We start from the raw sequence: 22003 nt of genomic DNA, 5'->3' as shown, positions 1-22003 counted from the left end.
TTATCGTTTCATTTTTATTTGTCAGATCCGTTCCCCTCCTTGCATTTTTTCCCCATTTAAGTTAGCCTCACTAATACTCTTCAGTTCTGTGCCTTTTTCCAGATCTCTCTCTCCTTTCATTTTTTCAGCCAGTAGAACTTCCATTAATATTTCTTTCAGGATAGGTATCTTGCTAACAAATTCTCTCAGCATTTGACTTTCTGTGACAATTTTAAATTCTCCCTCAATTTTGAAGGAGATCTTTGCTGGATATAGAAATTTTGGCAGGAAAATTTTCACTTTCTGAGTCTTAAATATGTCGAACCACTACCTTCTTGCCACTTTCATGCCTGCTGAGTAGTTGGTACCTAGTCTTATGTGGTTTCTCTTGTATGTGGTGGATCTCTTCTCTCTTGCTGCTTTTAAAACTTTCTCCTTCTATTCACCATTTGACATTCTGATTATGTTCAGTTGTTTTTTTATTGATTCATTTTGGAGTTTTGTTGGGCATCTTTGATTTGCATATCTGTTTCATTTTAGAATGGTTGGGAAGTTTACCTCAAATATATTCAAATACTCTTGCTAGTCCTTTACTCTTCTTTTTCTGGGATACCAATGATTCTTATATTTGGGCTGTGAATGTTGTCCATCATTTCCCTGAGATTCATTTCAAAGTTTTCAATTTTTTTCACCTTTGTTCTTTTCTGCAGTAGCATTCAATTTCCCTGTCCTATAATTTACTTATTCTTTCTTCTGCCTCTTCAAATCTGCTGCTGTGTGTCTCTAGTATGTTTTTAATTTGATCAACAGTATCTTTAATTTCCATAAGATCTGCTATTTTTATTTACTCTTTCAAATTTTTCCTCATGCTCTTATTGATTCTTCTTGAACCCCTTTATATACTTAGCCAACTCATTGGAGTGGTTTTGGACATTTATTGTACTTCTTGATTAATTCCTCCTAGTTCTGTTTCTCCTCTACCTTTATAAATTGGTTGATGGCTCGTCCATATCTTCTAGTTTCTTGATGTGCTTTGCAATTTTCTGTTGGTTTGTGGCATTTGCTTATCTTGATAAGGTTATTTTGAGATATGCAGGATTATTTGGCACTCAAAAGTTCCCCAAGTGCATTTATTTTTGCTTGTTATTAGAGAAACACATCTGAAGAACATCAGTTAAAATCACAAAGAGGCTAAGGGTCTGCATAAGTCCCTTCAATAAGTCTGTTCAATAAGAATAAAGCATAAGAGTTTTTAATGAACATTAATTGATAAATGATCATCAGCATTTTTGATTGCCTATTCCAGACACATGAATTACTGATACAATCTTTGCAACAACCTTGTGAGTGCCTCTTTTAAAGGACTAACAGTGTTGGGTATTATCACCTGGTTTTCCATAGTAAAATCAAATGCTGAATGATAAGGGACAATCCATACAAATTTGAGTATTGTAGAGTCTTGAAAGTCTATGCTTAGGAAATTGGTCATTGGGAAAGGTTAAAAATGGAGCAGAATAGTGTTTAGGCTAAAGCCAACTTCTGACGTGGGCTGTGGTATTTCCTGTGTGATATGACATATGTCATGATTAAACTTATTATGTTGTCACTTTTTAATCAAAATGATGGAATTTCTTCTTTTATTAATTGTAATATAAAGAGACTTGATTGAGCAATGTTTTTCAGCATTTTGGAAAATATTTCCCAATTTTCTTTAAAGCTTCTGAAAAAAAATCTCAAGATCATTTTGCTCTCAGTATACATATACACATTGGTACATAAAATTTAAAATATGTAAATTAACATGAATTGAATGTAATGAATTGGTAACATCATCAATTTGAAGCAATCAAAGATCACAAAGAAATAATTTGACAGATTTATGACATCATTCTTAGACATTATATTAAGTAAAAATAACAGAAGCATAGATAAAGGGACAACTACATATAAAGAATATTTACATGAAGTAGACTTTAGTATCTTTATCATTTGAAAGCACATTCAAGTTGACCATAAATATTATGACACCACAAATTATTGAAGAGATGATTTAGAGTGTAGAATAACAAACAGTAAATACACATGTTCTTCTGCATCAGAACAAATAATAAATTATAGCAATTCCTATTCTATATGCCTATGTGAAAAAATTCTTCCTGAAAGTTGGAATATATCTTAAACAGTATTTAAATGAGATCTATCCTTGATAAAAGAATGTATTCACTAATTTTAAAAGGGTTTTGCATGACTAATACAAATTAAAAGATATGACATATTATGGAGAAATAATTTCATAATATTTCATAAAGTGTAATAGACAGTCTTATAATTTACAGTACAAATGCTTCAGGACAATAAGGATTTATATTATTATGAGATTTCAAGAACATTTTTCATATAAGGATAAGGCATTGAGGAAATTATGAGAAATCTAGAAGAAAGTCAATCTACAACCATCAAAACAAAATTTGTTATTTTAGGAGAAATCTCAAATATAGACAAAATGAAAGTACAAATATAAGGTACTAGTTTTATTTTAAAAGTACAAATAAGCTTGTTAAGATGTTTATACTTACATATATATAATTTTATTTTTTATAAAAGGCATAAAGAAAGTAGAGTTATGTTGGGAGAGATAAAGCATCAGCCAAAGTAATATTCATTCTTTATGATACATGACTCATAGTTTGTCTACTCCCTTTGGTTTGGATAACTTTTCTGGAAAAATTCACTTTACACAAATCTTCCATTTTTCCTTTAATAGAAAACCCAGAATTAATATCTAAAAGGAAGGATAGCTTCCCATAAGTACAATGAAGTGAGTGAGATCACACATTTAATTTTGATGTAACTTATCTACCACAGTGATATATAAATAAGACATTTATCTATACAGGAAATAAATGAAGGTATGTCAAAAAGATATTAGTAATTTAAATTGAAAAGAAAATATGGGAATATATATATGAGGTTCTTTTTTTTTGTTTATGTGTTTCATTTCATTTTTTTGTACAAGTTGCTTAAGTGTGGTGGTACTTTTTGTCAAATATATTTTGTTATAGCCTATAAAAATGGCTTGAATTCAGCTTATGAATGCCACTCAAGAGGGGGTTGGAAGAGGATCCATTACTGTAGGAATTCCCAAGGTTTGCAATAGAAGAGTAACATTTCTGAACAAGGAAAATACATAATAAAGCAATGGGGTATTGGTCCTTTTGGTTTCATCTTTAAATATTTTCCAGTAAATGTTGGAAGAGAACTGAATAAATGATATGTGGACACTTTTAAATTATATTTCCTATTGAAAGAAAAACAGCAGTATGTTTTATTTTTTGATAAGATTTCCCAGTATCAGCCTCCTCAGAGCATTCTTCACAGCCTTGTTTCTTACACTGTATATGATGGGATTCAAGGTTGGAGGTACCACCGTGTAGAACACAGAAATCACAAGGTCAGAAATAGAAGAGGACCCTGTGGTGGGCTTTAGATAAGCAACGTAGCTAGTGGAGAAAAATAACACAACCACCAGCAGGTGTGGAATGCAAGTGGAGTAGGCTTTTGACTGGCCTTCTGTTGAGGGAATCTTCTTGACAGTGGAGAAGATGTAGATGTAGGAAACAGTGATGAAAATAAAACAGCAGAAACCTAAGACCACACTGATAAGGATGGGCACAAATTCTCTCACTAAATTCTCTGAACAAGAAATAGCTAACAACTGGGGGATGTCACAGAAGAACTGACGGACCACGTTGGACCCACAGAAGGATAAGGAGAAGGTACTAGCTGTGTGCATCACAGCTGACAGACCCTCACCCAGCCAAGAAGCAGCCGCCATCTACACACACATGCCCGTGTCCATGATGACTTCATAGTGCAGAGGGTGGCAGATGGCAGCGTAGCGGTCAAAGGACATTGCCGTGAGGAGGAGCAGCTCTGCAGTTGCCAATAAAAACACCAGGAAGACCTGGGTGGCACAGTCAAGGAAAGAGAAGGTGTTTTTGTGGGTCAAGGAGTTGAAAATGGACTTGGGGACAGTGGTTGAAATGAGGCACAGGTCCATCAAGGACAAATTCTTCAGGAAGAGGTACATGGGGGTGTGGAGGTGCTGGTCCAAAGTCGTGATCATGATAATGAGGACATGCCCCATCAGGGACCAGAAGTAAATGAATGAGAAGAGCACTGAATGCAAAATGCACATACTTTGATTGGTAGGAAATCCCATGAGGATAAATTCAGTCACAGTTGTTTTGTTTTTCATTACTGCAGTCATAATATGTTCAAAAAACCAATGAATAAAAAGACAGAGGAAAAATATATCAACAAATTCAAGTCTCAGAGTATTAAATATATAATGGGTCTCTATATGTAGTAATATCACTATAAAATTATTGAAATATTTCTTCCATGTGCATCCTCTTCAGTAGATTGATCATCCGTCATTTCTTGGTTAAATTAGTTTTATTTAACCAAATTAATTTAGCTTCACATAAACCTGTCATTACAATATTGTTAAAAAATATTCTTGAAAGATGCTGAAACACTTAAAATTATCCATGGATCTGTCAAAACCATCCCAAACCTCTAGATAAATCCAAATTGACCAACTAACAGCAGCTAAATTGTTCCGCAGGCTTCCTGTCCCTACGTCCTGTCCTTTGGTGAAAACAATCTCAATTTCTACAGAATTTCTGAAAATTTATCATGTAAATAATTCTGAGGAAAGAAACTGAAGTATTTAGGTGCTGTCTCCACCCTTCCCCAACTCACAGCTCTGGAAGAGTATGACTGGTGTTTTCTCCACTGAGCCGAAAAAGAAACAGATAGTCCCCTTCAGACCCAGTCCAAGGCGACCCTCCAGCTCTCCCAGGTTTCTCAGCTGGTGACCGAGGAGCCAAGAGTCAGGGCGAGCAAGTTGCCGTCGGAAAAAGTGTTGTGCAATGTGTGTGATGATTTAGAAGGTGCTGAAGGACCCTTGTGATGATGTGCTCTCTTGAACCCTCTTTAAAATTAAGCTGAGGCAAGATGGCAGACTGGTGAGCTGTAAGTTTTAGTTACTCCTCCAGGAAAGTAGGTAAAAAGCCAGGAACTGCGTGGACTGGACACCACAGAGCAATCTGTCTTTGGGCATACTTCATACAACACTCATGAAAACGTGGAACTGCTGAGATCAGCGAAATCTGTAACTTTTTGCAGCCAGGGGACCCGCGCCCCTCCCTGCCAGGCTCAGTCCCGTGGGAGGAGAGGCTGTCAGCTCCAGGAAGGAGAAGGGAGAACTGCAGTGGCTGCTCTTATCGGAAACTCATTCTACTGATTCAAACTCCAACCATAGATAGACTGAGACCAGACACCAGAGACTCTGAGAGCAGCCAGCCCAGCAGACAGGAGACAGGCATAGAAAAAAACAACACGAAAAACTCCAAAATAAAAGCAGAGGATTTTTGGAGTTCTGGTGAACACAGAAAGGGGAAGGGCGGAGCTCAGGCCTTGAGGCGCATATGCAAATCCCGAAGCAAGGCTGATCTCTCTGCCCTGTGCACCTTTCCTTAATGGCCCTGGTTGCTTTGTCTATTAGCATTTCAATAACCCATTAGATCTCTGAGGAGGGCCGTTTTTTTTTTTGTTTTTTTTTTTTTTAAATCCTTTTTTCTTTTTCTAAAACAATTACTCTAAGAAGCCCAATACAGAAAGCTTCAAAGAATTGCAATTTGGGCACTTCAAGTCAAGAGCAGAACTAAGAGAGCTCTGAGACAAAAGGCAATAATCCAGTGGCTGAGAAAATTCACTAAACAACACAACTTCCCAAGAAAAGGGGGGTGTCCGCTCACAGCCACCATCCTGGTGGACAGGAAACACTCCTGCCCATCGCCAGCCCCATAGCCCAGAGCTGCCCCAGACAACCCAGTGTGAGGGAAGTGCTTCAAATAACACGCACACACCACAAAACTGGGCGTGGACATTAGCCTTCCCTGCAACCTCAGCTGAATGTCCCAGAGCTGGGAAGGTGGAGCAGTGTGAATTAACAAAGCCCCATTCAGCCATCATTTGAGCAGACTGGGAGCCTCCCTACACAGCCCAGCAGTCCAGAACTGCCCTGGGGGGACGGCACTCACCTGTGACATAGCACAGTCATCCCTCAACAGAGGACCCGGGGTGCACAGCCTGGAAGAGGGGCCCACTTGCAAGTCTCAGGAGCCATACGCCAATACCAAAGACTTGTGGGTCAGTGGCAGAGACAAACTGTGGCAGGACTGAACTGAAGGATTAGACTATTGCAGCAGCTTTAAAACTCTAGGATCATCAGGGAGATTTGATTGTTAGGGCCACCCCCCCTCCCCGACTGCCCAGAAACACGCCCCACATACAGGGCAGGCAACACCAACTACACACGCAAGCTTGGTACACCAATTGGGCCCCACAAGACTCACTCCCCCACTCACCAAAAAGGCTAAGCAGGGGAGATCTGGCTTGTGGAGAACAGGTGGCTCGTGGACGCCACCTGCTGGTTAGTTAGAGAAAGTGTACTCCACGAAGCTGTAGATCTGATAAATTAGAGATAAGGACTTCAATAGGTCTACAAACCCTAAAAGAACCCTATCAAGTTCAGCAAATGCCACGAGGCCAAAAACAACAGAAAATTATAAAGCATATGAAAAAACCAGACGATATGGATAACCCAAGCCCAAGCACCCAAATCAAAAGACCAGAAGAGACACAGCACCTAGAGCAGCTACTCAAAGAACTAAAGATGAGCAATGAGACCATAGTACGGGATATGAAGGAAATCAAGAAGACCCTAGAAGAGCATAAAGAAGACATTGCAAGACTAAATAAAAAAATGGATGATCTTATGGAAATTAAAGAAACTGTTGACCAAATTAAAAAGATTCTGGACACTCATAGTACAAGACTAGAGGAAGTTGAACAACGAATCAGTGACCTGGAAGATGACAGAATGGAAAATGAAAGCATAAAAGAAAGAATGGGGAAAAAAATTGAAAAACTTGAAATGGACCTCAGGGATATGATAGATAATATGAAACGTCCGAATATAAGACTCACTGGTGTCCCAGAAGGGGAAGAAAAGGGTAAAGGTCTAGGAAGAGTATTCAAAGAAATTGTTGGGGAAAACTTCCCAAATCTTCTAAACAACATAAATACACAAATCATAAATGCTCAGCGAACTCCAAATAGAATAAATCCAAAAAAACACACTCCGAGACATATACTGATCACACTGTCAAACATAGAAGAGAAGGAGCAAGTTCTGAAAGCAGCAAGAGAAAAGCAATTCACCACATGCAAAGGAAACAGCATAAGACTAAGTAGTGACTACTCAGCAGCCACCATGGAGGCAAGAAGGCAGTGGCACGATATATTTAAAATTCTGAGTGAGAGGAATTTCCAGCCAAGAATACTTTATCCAGCAAAGCTCTCCTTCAAATTTGAGGGAGAGCTTAAATTTTTCACAGACAAAGAAATGCTGAGAGAATTTGCTAACAAGAGACATGCCCTACTGGAGATACTAAAGGGAGCCCTACAGACAGAGAAACAAAGACAGGACAGAGAGACTTGGAGAAAGGTTCAGTACTAAAGAGATTCGGTATGGGTACAATAAAGGATATTAATAGAGAGAGGGAAAAATCTGGCAAACATAAACCAAAGGATAAGATGGCCGATTCAAGAAATGCCTTCATGGTTTTAACGTTCAATGTAAATGGATTAAACTCCCCAATTAAAAGATATAGATTCGCAGAATGGATCAAAAAAAATGAACCATCAATATGTTGCATACAAGAGACTCATCTTAGACACAGGGACACAAAGAAACTGAAAGTGAAAGGATGGAAGAAAATATTTCATGCAAGCTACAGCCAAAAGAAAGCAGGTGTAGCAATATTAATCTCAGATAAAATAGACTTCAAATGCAGGGATGGTTTGAGAGACAAAGAAGGCCACTACATATTAATAAAAGGGGCAATTCAGCAAGAAGAAATAACAATCGTAAATGTCTATGCACCCAATCAAGGTGCCACAAAATACATGAGAGAAACACTGGCAAAACTAAAGGAAGCAATTGATGTTTCCACAATAATTGTGGGAGACTTCAACACATCACTCTCTCCTATAGATAGATCAACCAGACAGAAGACCAATAAGGAAATTGAAAACTTAAACAATCTGATAAATGAATTAGATTTAACAGACATATACAGGACATTACATCCCAAATCACCAGGATACACATACTTTTCTAGTGCTCACGGAACTTTCTCCAGAATAGATCATATGCTGGGACATAAAACAAGCCTCAATAAATTTAAAAAGATTGAAATTATTCAAAGCACATTCTCTGACCACAATGGAATACAATTAGAAGTCAATAACCATCAGAGACTTAGAAAATTCACAAATACCTGGAGGTTAAACAACACACTCCTAAACAATCAGTGGGTTAAAGAAGAAATAGCAAGAGAAATTGCTAAATATAGAGAGACGAATGAAAATGAGAACACAACATACCAAAACCTATGGGATGCAGCAAAAGCAGTGCTAAGGGGGAAATTTATAGCACTAAACACATATATTAAAAAGGAAGAAAGAGCCAAAATCAAAGAACTAATGGATCAACTGAAGAAGCTAGAAAATGAACAGCAAACCAATCCTAAACCAAGTACAAGAAAAGAAATAACAAGGATTAAAGCAGAAATAAATGACATAGAGAACAAAAAAACAATAGAGAGGATAAATATCACCAAAAGTTGGTTCTTTGAGAAGATCAACAAGATTGACAAGCCCCTAGCTAGACTGACAAAATCAAAAAGAGAGAAGACCCATATAAACAAAATAATGAATGAAAAAGTGACATAACTGCAGATCCTGAAGAAATTAAAAAAATTATAAGAGGATATTATGAACAACTGTATGGCAACAAACTGGATAATGTAGAAGAAATGGACAATTTCCTGGAAACATATGAACAACCTAGACTGACCAGAGAAGAAATAGAAGACCTCAACCAACCCATCACAAGCAAAGAGATCCAATCAGTCATCAAAAATCACCCACAAATAAATGCCCAGGGCCAGATGGCTTCACAGGGGAATTCTACCAAACTTTCCAGAAAGAACTGACACCAATCTTACTCAAACTCTTTCAAAACATTGAAAAAAATGGAACACTACCTAACTCATTTTATGAAGCTAACATCAATCTAATACCAAAACCAGGCAAAGATGCTACAAAAAAGGAAAACTACCAGCCAATCTCCCTCATGAATATAGATGCAAAAATCCTCAACAAAATACTTGCAAATCGAATCCAAAGACACATTAAAAAAATCATACACCATGACAAAGTGGGGTTCATTCCAGGCATGCAAGGATGGTTCAACATAAGAAAAACAATCAATGTATTACAATACATTAAAAACTCGAAAGGGAAAAATCAATTGATCATCTCAATAGATGCTGAAAAAGCATTTGACAAAATCCAACATCCCTTTTTGATAAAAACACTTCAAAAGGTAGGAATTGAAGGAAACTTCCTCAACATGATAAAGAGCATATATGAGAAACCCACAGCCAGCATAGTACTCAATGGTGAGAGACTGAAAGCCTTCCCTCTAAGATCAGGAACAAGACAAGGATGCCCGCTGTCACCACTGTTATTCAACATTGTGCTGGAAGTGCTAGCCAGGGCAATCCGGCAAGACAAAGAAATAAAAGGCATCCAAATTGGAAAAGAAGAAGTAAAACTGTCATTGTTTGCAGATGATATGATCTTATATCTAGAAAACCCTGAGAAATCGACGATACACCTACTAGAGCTAATAAACAAATTTAGCAAAGTAGCGGGATAGAAGATTAATGCACATAAGTCAGTAATGTTTCTATATGCTAGAAATGAACAAACTGAAGAGACACTCAAGAAAAAGATACCATTTTCAATAGCAACTAAAAAAATCAAGTACCTAGGAATAAACTTAACCAAAGATGTAAAAGAACTATACAAAGAAAACTACATAACTCTACTAAAAGAAATAGAAGGGGACCTTAAAAGATGGAAAAATATTCCATGTTCATGGATAGGAAGGCTAAATGTCATTAAGATGTCAATTCTACCCAAACTCATCTACAGATTTAATGCAATCCCAATCAAAATTCCAACAACCTACTTTGCAGACTTGGAAAAGCTAGTTATCAAATTTATTTGGAAAGGGAGGATGCCTCGAATTGCTAGACACTCTAAAAAAGAAAAACGAAGTGGGAGGACTTACACTCCCTGACTTTGAAGCTTACTATAAAGCCACAGTTGCCAAAACAGCATGGTACTGGCACAAAGATAGACATATAGATCAATGGAATCGAATTGAGAATTCAGAGATAGACCCTCAGATCTATGGCCGACTGATCTTTGATAAGGCCACCAAAGTCACCGATTTGAGCCATAATGGTCTTTTCAACAAATGGGGCTGGGAGAGTTGGATATCCATATCCAAAAGAATGAAAGAGGACCCCTACCTCACCCCTACACAAAAATTAACTCAAAATGGACCAAAGATCTCAATATAAAAGAAAGTACCATAAAACTCCTAGAAGATAATGTAGGAAAACATCTTCAAGACCTTGTATTAGGAGGCCACTTCCTAGACTTTACACCCAAAGCACAAGCAACAAAAGAGAAAATAGATAAATGGGAACTCCTCAAGCTTAGAAGTTTCTGCACCTCAAAGGAATTTCTCAAAAAGGTAAAGAGGCAGCCAACTCAATGGGAAAAAATTTTTGGAAACCATGTATCTGACAAAAGACTGATATCTTGCATATACAAAGAAATCCTACAACTCAATGACAATAGTACAGACAGCCCAATTATAAAATGGGCAAAAGATATGAAAAGACAGTTCTCTGAAGAGGAAATACAAATGGCCAAGAAACACATGAAAAAATGTTCAGCTTCACTAGCTATTAGAGAGATGCAAATTAAGACCACAATGAGATACCATCTAACACCGGTTAGAATGACTGCCATTAAACAAACAGGAAACTACAAATGCTGGAGGGGATGTGGAGAAATTGGAACTCTTATTCATTGTTGGTGGGACTGTATAATGGTTCAGCCACTCTGGAAGTCAGTCTGGCGGTTCCTTAGAAAACTAGATATAGAGCTACCATTCGATCCAGCGATTGCACTTCTCGGTATGTACCCGGAAGATCGGAAAGCAGTGACACGAACAGATATCTGCACGCCAATGTTCATAGCAGCATTATTCACAATTGCCGAGAGATGGAAACAACCCAAATGTCCTTCAACAGATGAGTGGATAAATAAAATGTGGTATATACACACGATGGAATACTACGCGGCAGTAAGAAGGAACGATCTGGTGAAACATATGACAACATGGATGAACCTTGAAGACATAATGCTGAGCGAAATAAGCCAGGCACAAAAAGAGAAATATTATATGCTACCACTAATGTGAACTTTGAAAAATGTAAAACAAATGGTTTATAATGTAGAATGTAGGGGAACTAGCAGTAGAGAGCAATTAAGGAAGGGGGAACAATAATCCAAGAAGAACAGATAAGCTATTTAACGTTCTGGGGATGCCCAGAAATGACTATGGTCTGTTAATTTCTGATGGATGTAGTAGGAACAAGTTCACTGAAATGTTGCTATATTATGTAACTTTCTTGGGGTAAAGTAGGAACATGTTGGAAGTTAAGCAGTTATCTTAGGTTAGTTGTCTTTTTCTTACTCCCTTGTTATGGTCTCTTTGAAATGTTCTTTTATTGTAAGTTTGTTTTCTTTTTAACTTTTTTTTTCATACAGTTGATTTAAAAAAGAAGGGAAAGTTAAAAAAAAGAAAAAGAAAAAAGACAAACAAGGAAAAAAAAAAAAAAGATGTACTGTCCCCTTGAGGAGCCTGTGGAGAATGCAGGGGTATTCGCCTACCCCACCTCCATGGTTGCTAACATGACCACAGACATAGGGGACTGGTGGTTTGATGGGTTGAGCCCTCTACCATAAGTTTTACCCTTGGGAAGACGGTTGCTGCAAAGGAGAGGCTAGGCCTCCCTGTATTTGTGCCTAAGAGTCTCCTCCTGAATGCCTCTTTGTTGCTCAGATGTGGCCCTCTCTCTCTGGCTAAGCCAACTTGAAAGGTGAAATCACTGCCCTCCCCACTACGTGGGATCAGACACCCAGGGAAGTGAATCTCCCTGGCAACGTGGAATATGACTCCCGGGGAGGAATGTAGACCCGGCATCGTGGGATGGAGAACATCTTCTTGACCAAAAGGGGGATGTGAAAGGAAATGAAATAAGGTTCAGTGGCAGAGAGATTCCAAAACGAGCCGAGAGATCACTCTGGTGGGCACTCTTACGCACACTTTAGACAACCTTTTTTAGGTTCTAAAGAATTGGGGTAGCTGGTGGTGGATACCTGAAACTATTAAACTACAACCCAGAACCCATGAATCTCGAAGACAGTTGTATAAAAATGTAGCTTATGAGGGGTGACAATGGGATTGGGAAAGCCATAAGGACCAAACTCCACTTTGTCTAGTTTATGGATGGATGTGTAGAAAAGTAGGGGAAGGAAACAAACAGACAAAGGTACCCAGTGTTCTTTTTTACTTCAATTGCTCTTTTTCACTCTAATTATTATTCTTGTTATTTTTGTGTGTGTGCTAATGAAGGTGTCAGGGATTGATTTAGGTGATGAATGTACAACTATGTAATGGTACTGTAAACAATCGAAAGTACAATTTGTTTTGTATGACTGCGTGGTATGTGAATATATCTCAATAAAATGATGATTAAAAAAAAAAAAACTGAAGTATTTATTGTCAAGTTTCCTCATCGGCTCTACAGAATCTTGAACATTAATTCCCTCTGCAGTGTATTTGTTTTAGCGCTGATCACAAATTTCAAAATTTTAATAAGGAACTTTAGCTGATGCCTGCCTTATTTTTCTTCTCCACAATACCCAAATTATTTGTCATTTACAGTCTTAAACAGAGTTCATAAGTAACCTGATTACAGTGGTTATCAAATATCCTAAAATATGTGAGCTGAGATTATTAGCCTCTTTCACCAAATTATGTTTTATTATTTCTTCCCCATGTACTTTCTCCTATATCTAATAAGTTCAATAATAATGTTTTCCTCACAAGCTCTTTTCTTCTTTTTATCCTATAAACCGTTCAAGTTTTAAAATGCATGACATTATGGACTGCATACCTGAAATATTGCAAATATTTTATAACAGTTTTCATGTCAGGAACACTGTCATCTCTCCCTCCTTGTATTCCTCTGCACTTCCTAAAAGATTAATGTAAATTGTGTAGCAGGTGAGAAGGGATGAGATAGTGAAAGCTAAATTCAGGTGACGTCTGCGTGATGAAATACTGGGCTATTCCTTTTTCAGTGACAGTTTGATGCTTTATATTTGTACAGATTTTATTATTTATCCTTCTGGTACATTTAGTAAATAAGAATATTCTCCCCTTCAACTCCTTTGTTAAAATATACTCATCCTCTCTCCATGGTAGTGGTTAATGGAAAGGTAATAGCAAATGTTGGTCATTGGATTTGGGAGACAGGTGATATCAAATAATTTATCATTTAATATCTCTAATTTAATGTCCTCCAATTTATTAGAGGAAAAGATTCCCTAGATTTTATTCAGGAGAAAAAAAATAAGTATTAGGATGCATTGCAGTCAATTAGGTAAACATTTTGAGAGGTATAAAAAATGCTTATGATAATGAAACGTGTTTGATCTATTTCTGTGGTTTCTGTTTAAACTATTATGAATTCTTCATCATAAAAAAGTCACTCACTGCCCCTGAATGTCTGAGTACAAAAAGGTTCATGACCATATATATATACATATTTCAAACATCCATACTTTGTGTCTTTTACTGAGAAGGAAATAAAATAGGAAAAATTACCTCAGGAAAAGATTCTTGGTATTTCTAACAGATTCAAGTATTCACTAATGTTATTAGAGGGCTGAAACGTATATGTTTTTCTTTAAACACTTAGCACAGTTATTTTTAATTTTCTTCCTTTATTACCTTTTATATACCTTTCATTAATTATGGTGTTAATTATTGTGATTTCATTTAATATTGATACATTTTCAGCATATTGAGGTAAATGAATCACCCCTTTTTCATTACACACACTTCTAAACCGAGATATTGCAAAACTTCCAAGAATATTAAAAACCGTAATCCCTTTTGGAGTACCTAAACTGAGGAAAAGACAAATTTAATATGCTCTCCCATTGTATTTCATCCCAAGGAAATTGTGGTATTGTTCCATTGGGTAATTAAAACACCAGACAGTACTATGATCCCTTTATGTTTTATTATTTTCACCAATTGGTTAAAAAAGGATATTTATCTATTGTTTTCTTTCTCAGGTATTTTCTTCTAAAAATAATGACTTACTAGTTCCCTCCAGACCTTGTGCATGAAGTTTCCAGCTGTCTTCTGAGTCAGGACTAGTGAAATTACAGTATCCACAAGGAGAGGAGGTTGTTAACTTTCACTTCAATGGAGATCATACAATGTGTTTATTCCTCTGAAAACTCAGTGGAGATCACAGAATGTGTTTATTCCTCTGAAAACTCATATGATGCCCATATGATCTGCCTTCATCAGCATCTAAGTTGGCAAACAAAGGAGCTGCAGAGCTCCACCACTTTACACGTTCCTGCTCTCCCCCGGGCTTGGACATTGCCCCAGAATGACAGTTTACCCAGCTGTGTAATTCCAAAGGGAAAATAGGCTGCGTTTCTCTGCACAGACTTTCTTAATTAGTATCAGCCATTGATAAAATGTTACTGAGTAGCTGGTGAATCAGCATGCTGCATTTCTCATTCTGTCAGTGACTTACACATAAGCGGACAGCACTGCAGTGACTTCTGTACCCAACTCCTCAGCCTTCCTTTCCTGGGTGGCTCCCACGAGCCCTGCTTCAGGAACCTCAGGGCAGCGAGTCCGAGTCCGGACGCGGCGGGAACGCCACTGCCTCTCACCGACAGGGGGTGCTCCGGGGGAGGCAGAGGCGGGTGCTGAGTGGATGAGGGAGTCACCTGGGGAGGGGTGACTGACAGGTTCACAGAGGCCCTCCCGAGGCTGCAGGGCTCCAGGTGAGCAGCAGGGGGCGGGGCGGCCCGGGGCGCAGGTAAGGAGGAGACGCGCGCGGGAGGGAATGCGGAGAGGGCTGCGTCGGTGCACACTGCTCTGCACGCGAGGATTTTTAATTTTCACTGTGCGGGAGAGGAAAACCTCGGATTGTTTGGGTAGAGGAGTGATATTTGCAGTTATATTCGAAGGGGTCAATTCCTCTAGCAAGGACCCCGGCCCAGGAATCTCCCAGTGGAGTCTTTGCTTAGCCAGCAGCATTCTGCAAAACAACTTTAGAAGAAATTAATTGCTTCACAGCATAAAATATCTGAATATCCTTTTTAATGTATATCTTTCACCCCACCCTCTTCTTTACAGTGCCTTTTTCCTGCAGGCTGATGGTTCTCTGCCTCAACCTCTGCAGCCTCTACATTCCACTACTTCCATCAGGAGGATTCATTCCTGACGTGGAGAGCAGAGGTGCAGTTTTATCTCCTTTTGAATGAACTCTCTTATCAAACAAAATACCTGATGTTTCCCCTAGGTAGTGGCTTCTTTCCTCCTTTTCTTTATCTTTGGGGGTATAAATTTTCTCTTAATTTCACTCTCATTTAATTGCTTTAGGAAATGAAGTAGAGATAAATGTCTGCTTTAAATGTCATTGTAAACAAAACCATATTTTGCTTCATTTGAAGTTTTCTTGTCTAATGCATGCAAAAATTTAATATCATAACAAAATAACATACAGACTTGCACATCTAGACATGAGACTATAAATAGTACCATAGTGTCTAGTTAGCTCACAAAACACACATAATTTTTTATAATTAGTAACGAATAAATTATAGCAGAAAATTCTTTGAAGGAAGTGAATTAGAGGTCGTGCACATACTGTGAGTGCTGAACAAATATGATTAGAAAAGTACCATGCAACTTTTGCACAGTGAAGGCAATGATAAAATCATTGACCTATTTTGGATATTTGAGAACAGATTCCAGTCTCCCAGTAGCAACAGCACCACCACCCACCCCCCCCCCCCGCTGGAAAAAAAAAATTCAGGGTTAAAGATATTATCACGGAATTGAACTGACAGCCAAAAGCATGAAAATGAATGAAAGGATTTCCACATTATTCTAAGTAACAGTGTTTGAGCATGATACCGAAACAGTGCAATTAAACAAAACTTAAAATATAATCTAACCATCTAGGTTATATTTTAGACTTAAAATATAACCATGACTCCTGCAGGAGAGCTTGGCCCTGGCATTGTGGGATTGAGAAAGCCTTCTTGAACCAAAAGGGGGAAGAGAAATGAAACAGAATAGAGTTTCAGTGGCTGAGAAATTTCAAATAGAGCCGGGAGTTCATTTGGAGGTTATTCTTATGATTATATAGCTATCCCTTTGTAGTTTTAAGTATATAAGAACAGCTAGAAGGAAATACCTGAAACTATGGAACTGTAATACAGTTACCTTGATTCTTGAAAATGATCATACAACTAACTGTTAAAGTGTGACTGTGTAATTGTGAAAACCTTGCAACTGACACCCATTTATTCAGTGTATGGACAGATTGGTAAGGAAACAGACAGATAAATAAATAAATAGTAGGAGTGGAAAGTTTTGGGCATTCTTTTTATTTTTATTTTTATTCTTCTTTTTAATTCTTTTTGGAGTAATGAAAATATTAAAAAATTAGTAGTGGTGATGAATGCACAGACATATGATGATACTGTGAACCGCTGATTGTACACCTTGGATGATTATCTGCTGTGAGAATATATCTCAATAAAATTGCATTAAAAATCATTTTCTCTTAATATTAATGTTCACAAAAATGTATTTTCAAATTAAGTATTTGTAAATGCTCAATAATTGTTTTGAACATAGTTATGACCTGGGATTAACATAAATTATTGCTGCATTTTCCTTTGACAATAACTAGTTTATTAAAAATTAGAATTTTAGTGTATAGCAGTTCAGAGGAGATTTCTCTCCAGTTTCATGCTTACCTTTATTTAAATGTGAGAATTAACAGTACATTGAAATGACCAGCTATATTTCGTTACCAAAATGTTTAACTATCTCTGATACCTTGTTACCTCAGGGCTCATTATGAGATAGTCACACAAGTTCAGGAAGGCAAGATCCAAAGGCTGAGTTTGAAGCTGAAACCAAAGGCTCCATTTTGGCAGGTTACCAAGGCCAAAGATAAGCATGGTTGCATCCTTAGATATAAAATAATCCAAAGGCAAGAATTCATTTTAGAATTTACTTCAGAAACAACAAGTATACAAACAAACCAACAAATAAAAAAAATTACATGATTTCTTTGCTTTTTGCAAATTCTTCTAAAAGGTTAATGTGTGAGAAGGCTTACAGGGATTAAAATCAAATTTTTCACATATGAAAAGAGACATTGCAATGATTTTGGAACAGTTGAAAAATAGAAAACTACTAAAAAACAAAAATATATGGTATTCTTTCTATAGTTTCAGAGATTTTATAATTCTAACACCATTTTGTCAACTACCTCTTAACCGTCTACTGGTATGCTTTATCATTTTCTAAAATTAAAATGTTCTTATGATATAGTTGCTGCTTAATTTGGGATCAACTAACAAATATGACATTGTAAAAAGTCTTAGCTGCATAACAAGTCAATGTTATAATAAATACTAGGTTATTTCCATGAAATGCTATGTCAGCTACCTTGAATTATTGAATTCACAATTTTGAGGGAAGAGGAATGAATAATTGAGATTTTGTTGTGCTCATTTGAGAAAAAATGGCACTTAAAAGTCTGATACTTTTCTTATATCCAGTTACTTCAATCTATCAGATTAAAAACCATTTGGGATGGAGGCGGGGCAAGATGGCGGATTGGTGAGGTGTATGTTTTAGTTACTCCTCCAGGGAAGTAGGTAGAAAGCCAGGAACTGCGTGGACTGGACACCGCAGAGCAATCTGACTTTGGGCATACTTCATACAACACTCATGAAAACGTGGAACTGCTGAGATCTGCAAAATCTGTTAAGTTTTTGCGGCCAGGGGGCCCATGTACCTCCCTGCCAGGCATAGTCCCATGGGAGGAGGGGCTGTCAGCGCTGGGAAGGAGAAGGGAGAACTGCAGTGGCAGCTCTTATCAGAAACTCATTCTACTGCTCCAAACTCCAACCATAGATAGACTGAGACCAGACACCAGAGAATCTGAGAGCAGCCAGCCCAGCAGAGAGGAGATAGGAACAGCCAAAAAACAGCAAGACAAACTGAAAAATAAAAGCGGATGCTTTTTGGAGTTCTGGTGAGCATAGAAAGGGGAAAGGCAGAGCTCACGCCCAAAGGCTCATTTGCAAAACCCTAAGAAAAGCTGATCTCTCTGCCCCCTGGATCTTTCCTTAATAGCCCTAATTGCTCTGTCTCTTAGCATTTCAATAACGCATTAGATCTGTGGGGAGGGCCACTTTTTTTTCTTTTTTTTTTTTTTATCTTTTTTTCATTTTCTAATACAATTACTCTAAGAAGCCCAATACAGAAAGCCTCAAAGACTTGCAATTTGGGCAGGTCACGACAAGAGCAGAACTGAGAGCTCTGAGACAAAAGGCAATAATCCAGTGGCTGAGAAAATTCACTAAACACCACAACTTCCCAAGAAAAGGGGGGTGTCCTCTCACAGCCATCATCCTGGTGGGCAGGAAACACTCCTGCCCGTCACTGGCCCCACAGCCCAGAGCTGCCCCAGACAACCGAGTGTGATGGAAGTGCTTACAATAACACCGATACACCACAAAATTGGGCGTGCACATTAGCCTTCCCTGCACCCTTAGCTGGTTGTCCCAGACTTGGGAAGGTGGAGCAGTGGGAATTAACAAGCCCCATTCAGGCATCATTTCAGCAGACTGGGAGCCTCCCTACGCAGCCCAGCAGCCCAGAACCACCCTGGGGGGATGGCACTCACCTGTGACATAGCATAGTCATCTCTCAATAGAGGATCAGGAGGTGCAAGGCCTGGAAGAGGGACCCACTTACAAGTCTCGGGCCACACGCCAATACCAAGGACTTGTGGGTCAGTGGCAGAGACAAACTGTGGCAGGACTGAACTGAAGGATTAGACTATTACAGCAGCTTTAAAACTCCAGGAACACCAGGGAGATTTGGTTGTTAGAGGCAACCCCCTCCCTGACTGCCCAGAAACATGCCCCATATACAGGGTGGGCAACACCAACTACACACGCAAGCTTGGTACACCAACTGGACCCCACAAGACTTACTCCCACACTCACCACAGAGGCAAAGTGGGGAGAACTGGCTTGAGGGGAACAGGTGGCTCGTGGACGCCACCTGCTGGTTAGTTAGAGAAACTGTACTCCACGAAGCTGTAGATCTGATAAATTAGAGATAAGGATTTCAATTGGTCCACAAATCTTAAAAGAACCCTATCAAGTTCAGCAAATGCCAAGAGGCCAAAAACAACAGAAAATTATAAAGCATATGAAAAAACCAGACGATATGGATAACCCAAGCCCAAGCACCCAAATCAAAAGACCAGAAGAGATACAGCACCTAGAGCAGCTACTCAAAGAACTAAAGATGAAAAATGAGACCATAGTATGGGATAAAAAGGATATCAAGAAGAACCTAGAAGAGCATAAAGAAGACATTGCAAGAATAAATAAAAAAATAGATGATCTTATGGAAATTAAAGAAACTGTTGACGAAATTAAAAAGAGTCTGGACACTCATAGTACAAGACTAGAGGAAGTTGAACAACGAATCAGTGACCTGGAAGATGACAGAATGGAAAATGAAAGCATAAAAGAAAGAATGGGGAAAAAATTGAAAAAATGGACATGGACCTCAGGGATATGATAGATAATATAACGTCCGAATGTAAGACTCATTGGTGTTCCAGAAGCGGAAGAAAAGGGTAAAGGTCTAGGAAGAGTATTCAAAGACATTGTTGGGGAAAACTTCCCAAATCTTCTAAACAACATAAATACACAAATCATAAATGCTCAGCAAACTCCAAATAGAAAAAATCCAAATAAACCCACTCCGAGACATATTCTGATCACACTGTCAAACACGGAAGAGAAGGAGCAAGTTCTGAAAGCAGCAAGAGAAAAGCAATTCACCACATACAAAGGAAACAGCATAAGACTAAGTAGTGACTACTCAGCAGCCACCATGGAGGCAAGAAGGCAGTAGCATGACATATTTAAAATTCTGAGTGAGAAAAATTTCCAACCAAGAATACTTTATCCAGCAAAGCTCTCCTTCAAATTTGAGGGAGAGCTTAAATTTTTCACAGACAAACAAATGCTGAGAGAATTTGCTAACAAGAGACCTGCCCTACTGGAGATACTAAAGGGAGCCCTACACACAGAGAAACAAAGAAAGGACAGAGAGACTTGGAGAAAGGTTCAGTACTAAAGAGATTCAGTATGGGTACAATAAAGGATATTAATAGAGAGAGGGGGAAAAATATGACAAACATAAACCAAAGGATAAGATGGCTGATTCAAGAAACGCCTTCACAGTTATAACGTTGAATGTAAATGGATTAAACTCCCCAATTAAAAGATAGATTCGCAGAATAGATAAAAAAAAATGAACCATCAATATGTTGCATACAAGAGACTCATCTTAGACACAGGGACACAAAGAAATTGAAAATGAAAGGATGGAAAAAAATATTTCATGCCAGCTACAGCCAAAAGAAAGCAGATGTAGCAATATTAATCTCAGATAAAATAGACTTTAAATGCAGGGATGTTTTGAGAGACAAAAACAGGCCACTACATACAAATAAAAGGGGCAATTCAACAAGAAGAAATAACAATCGTAAATGTCTATGTACCCAATCAAGGTGCCACAAAATACATGAGAGAAACACTGGCAAAACTAAAGGAAGCAATTGATGTTTCCACAATAATTGTGGGAGACTTCAACACATCACTCTCTCCTATAGATAGATCAACCAGACAGAAGACCAATAAGGAAATTGAAAACCTAAACAATCTGATAAATGAATTAGATTTAACAGACGTATACAGAACATTACATCCCAAATCACCAGGATACACATACTTTTCTAGTGCTCATGGAACTTTCTCCAGAATAGATCCTTTGCTGGGACATAAAACAAGCCTCAATAAATTTAAAAAGATTGAAATTATTCAAAGCACATTCTCTGACCACAATGGAATACAATTAGAAGTCAATAACCATCAGAGACTAAGAAAATTCACAAATACCTGGAGGTTAAACAACACACTTCTAAACAATCAGTGGGTTAAAGAAGAAATAGCAAGAGAAATTGCTAAATATATAGAGATGAATGAAAATGAGAACATAGCATACCAAAACCTATGGGATGCAGCAAAAACAGTGCTGAGGGGGAAATTTATAGCACTAAACACATATAGTAAAAAGGAAGAAAGAGCCAAAATCAAAGAACTAATGGATCAACTGAAGAAGCTAGAAAATGAACAGCAAACCAATCCTAAACCAAGTACAAGAAAAGAAATAACAAGGATTCAAGCAGAAATAAATGACATAGAGAACAATAAAACAATAGAGAGGATAAATATCACCAGAAGTTGGTTCTTTGAGAAGATCAACAAGATTGACAAGTCCCTAGCTAGACTGACAAAATCAAAAAGAGAGAAGACCCATATAAAAAAAATAATGAATGAAAAAGGTGACATAACTGCAGATTCTGAAGAAATTAAAAAAATTACAAGAGGATACTATGAACAACTGTATGGCAACAAACTGGATAATGTAGAGGAAATGGACAATTTCCTGGAAACATACGAACAACATAGACTGACCAGAGAAGAAATAGAAGACCTCAACCAACCCATCACAAGCAAAGAG

At 37.9% G+C, this 22003-nt stretch overlaps 1 pseudogene; it reads right to left on the bottom strand.

Moving 5' to 3' along the window:
• Positions 1-3304: 3304 nt before the first annotated feature.
• LOC119519907 lies at positions 3305-4237 on the bottom strand (annotated as a pseudogene).
• Between the last annotated feature and the right edge of the window lie 17766 nt (positions 4238-22003).

The sequence above is a fragment of the Choloepus didactylus genome, chromosome 24 (genome assembly GCF_015220235.1).
Source record: "Choloepus didactylus isolate mChoDid1 chromosome 24, mChoDid1.pri, whole genome shotgun sequence".
Taxonomy (NCBI): domain Eukaryota; kingdom Metazoa; phylum Chordata; class Mammalia; order Pilosa; family Megalonychidae; genus Choloepus; species Choloepus didactylus.
This window is presented reverse-complemented; position numbering and strand designations above follow the sequence as displayed.